This window comes from Cucurbita moschata, unplaced genomic scaffold (genome assembly GCF_002738365.1).
Source record: "Cucurbita moschata cultivar Rifu unplaced genomic scaffold, Cmos_1.0 Cmo_Scf00083, whole genome shotgun sequence".
NCBI classification, from domain to species: domain Eukaryota; kingdom Viridiplantae; phylum Streptophyta; class Magnoliopsida; order Cucurbitales; family Cucurbitaceae; genus Cucurbita; species Cucurbita moschata.
In genome coordinates this window covers 538,005-540,504 of record NW_019268599.1, presented here as the reverse complement: position 1 = coordinate 540,504, position 2,500 = coordinate 538,005, and the positions used below count along the sequence as shown (strand labels likewise).

The 2,500-nt window shown below is 39.7% G+C and overlaps 7 non-coding genes across 7 annotated transcripts in view; all 7 read left to right on the top strand.

Annotated features, from left to right (window-relative positions):
• Positions 1–260: 260 nt before the first annotated feature.
• On the top strand, positions 261–332 carry TRNAE-UUC. The gene has a single exon. It is a non-coding gene; the product is annotated as a tRNA-Glu (tRNA).
• A 110-nt stretch (positions 333–442) lies between these two features.
• Positions 443–514, top strand: TRNAE-UUC. The gene has a single exon. It is a non-coding gene; the product is annotated as a tRNA-Glu (tRNA).
• An 830-nt stretch (positions 515–1,344) lies between these two features.
• Positions 1,345–1,416, top strand: TRNAE-UUC. Its single transcript has one exon. It is a non-coding gene; the product is annotated as a tRNA-Glu (tRNA).
• A 290-nt stretch (positions 1,417–1,706) lies between these two features.
• On the top strand, positions 1,707–1,778 carry TRNAE-UUC. Its single transcript has one exon. It is a non-coding gene; the product is annotated as a tRNA-Glu (tRNA).
• Positions 1,779–2,066: 288 nt separating this feature from the next.
• On the top strand, positions 2,067–2,138 carry TRNAG-UCC. Its single transcript has one exon. It is a non-coding gene; the product is annotated as a tRNA-Gly (tRNA).
• A 108-nt stretch (positions 2,139–2,246) lies between these two features.
• Positions 2,247–2,318, top strand: TRNAE-UUC. Its single transcript has one exon. It is a non-coding gene; the product is annotated as a tRNA-Glu (tRNA).
• Positions 2,319–2,430: 112 nt separating this feature from the next.
• Positions 2,431–2,500, top strand: part of TRNAE-UUC — a 72-nt gene continuing 2 nt past the window's right edge. Inside the window, exon 1 of the tRNA in view lies at positions 2,431–2,500. This exon is cut by the window's right edge and continues 2 nt beyond it. This is a non-coding gene — a tRNA (tRNA-Glu).

Genomic DNA, 2,500 nt, shown 5'->3' with positions numbered 1-2,500 from the left:
TATTTATCCTTAATCCATATCGTGTGTATTTTGGATATCGACCATCGAGAAGTTTAGAGGCGTTGAGGATATAGAAATATCCATTGTCGTCTAGCGGTTAGGATATTTGGATTTCACCCAGGAGACTCGGGTTCAATTCCCGACAATGGAAAACTTGTAACCTTTTTTGGTAGAGTTTTTATGTTTATCCTTAATCCATATCGTGTGTATTTTGGATATCGACCATCGAGAAGTTTAGAGGCGTTGAGGACATAGAAATATCCATTGTCGTCCAGCGGTTAGGATATCTGGCTTTCACCCAGGAGACCCGGGTTCAATTCCCAGCAATGGAGAACTTGTGTAACCTTTTTTGTAGAGTTTTTATAGTTATCCTTAATCCATATCGTGTGTATTTTGGATATCGACCATCGAGAAGTTTAGAGGCGTTGAGGACATAGAAATATCCATTGTCGTCCAGCGGTTAGGATATCTGGCTTTCACCCAGGAGACTCGGGTTCAATTCCCGACAATGGAAAACTTGTAACCTTTTTTGTAGAGTTTTTATGTTTATCCTTAATCCATATCGTGTGTATTTTGGATATCGACCATCGAGAAGTTTAGAGGCGTTGAGGATATAGAAATATCTATTGTCGTCCAGCGGTTAGGATATCTGTCTTTTCACCCAAGAGACCCGGGTTCAATTCCAGACAATGGAAAACTTGGTAACCATTTTTGTAGATTTTTTATATTTATCCTTAATCCATATCGTGTGTATTTTGGATATCGACCATCGAGAAGTTTAGAGGCGTTGTGGATATAGAAATATCCATTGTCGTCTAGCGGTTAGGATATTTGGATTTCACCCAGGAGACTCGGGTTCAATTCCCGACAATGGAAAACTTGTAACCTTTTTTGTAGAGTTTTTATGTTTATCCTTAATCCATATCGTGTGTATTTTGGATATCGACCATCGAGAAGTTTAGAGGCGTTGAGGATATAGAAATATCCATTGTCGTCTAGCGGTTAGGATATTTGGATTTCACCCAGGAGACTCGGGTTCAATTCCCGACAATGGAAAACTTGTAACCTCTTTTGTAGAGTTTTTATGTTTATCCTTAATCCATATCGTGTGTATTTTGGATATCGACCATCGAGAAGTTTAGAGGCGTTGAGGATATAGAAATATCCATTGTCGTCTAGCGGTTAGGATATTTGGATTTCACCCAGGAGACTCGGGTTCAATTCCCGACAATGGAAAACTTGTAACCTTTTTTGTAGAGTTTTTATACTTATCCTTAATCCATATCGTGTGTATTTTGGATATCGACCATCGAGAAGTTTAGAGGCGTTGAGGATATAGAAATATCCATTGTCGTCCAGCGGTTAGGATATCTGGCTTTCACCCAGGAGACCCGGGTTCAATTCCCGGCAATGGATAACTTGTAACCTTTTTTGTAGACTTTTTATGTTTATCCTTAATCCATATCGTGTGTATTTTGGATATCGATCATCGAGAAGTTTAGAGGCGTTGAGGATATAGAAATATCTATTGTCGTCCAGCGGTTAGGATATCTGTCTTTTCACCCAGGAGACCCGGGTTCAATTCCAGACAATGGAAAACTTGGTAACCTTTTTTGTAGATTTTTTATATTTATCCTTAATCCATATCGTGTGTATTTTGGATATCGACCATCGAGAAGTTTAGAGGCGTTGAGGACATAGAAATATCCATTGTCGTCCAGCGGTTAGGATATCTGGCTTTCACCCAGGAGACCCGGGTTCAATTCCCGGCAATGGAAAACTTGTAACCATTTTTGTAGAGTTTTTATATTTATCCTTAATCCATATCGTGTGTATTTTGGATATCGACCATCGAGAAGTTTAGAGGCGTTGAGAACATAGAAATATCCATTGTCGTCCAGCGGTTAGGATATCTGACTTTCACCGAGGAGACTTGGGTTTAGTTCCCGGCAATGGAAAACTTGTAACCTTTTTTGTAGAGTTTTTATATTTATCCTTAATCCATATCGTGTGTATTTTGGATATCGACCATCGAGAAGTTTAGAGGCGTTGAGAACATAGAAATATCCATTGTCGTCCAGCGGTTAGGATATCTGGCTTCCACCCAGGAGACCCGGGTACAATTCCCGGCAATGGAAAACTTGTAACCTTTTTTGTAGAGTTTTTATATTTATCCTTAATCCATATCGTGTGTATTTTGGATATCGACCATCGAGAAGTTTAGAGGCGTTGAGAACATAGAAATATCCATTGTCGTCCAGCGGTTAGGATATCTGGTTTTCACCCAGGAGACCTGGGTCCAATTCCCAGCAATGGAAAACTTGTTTGTAACCTTTTTTGTAGAGTTTTTATATTTATCCTTAATCCATATCGTGTGTATTTTGGATATCGACCATCGAGAAGTTTAGAGGCGTTGAAGACATAGAAATATCCATTGTCGTCCAGCGGTTAGGATATCTGGCTTTCACCCAGGAGACCCGGGTTCAATTCCCGGCAATGA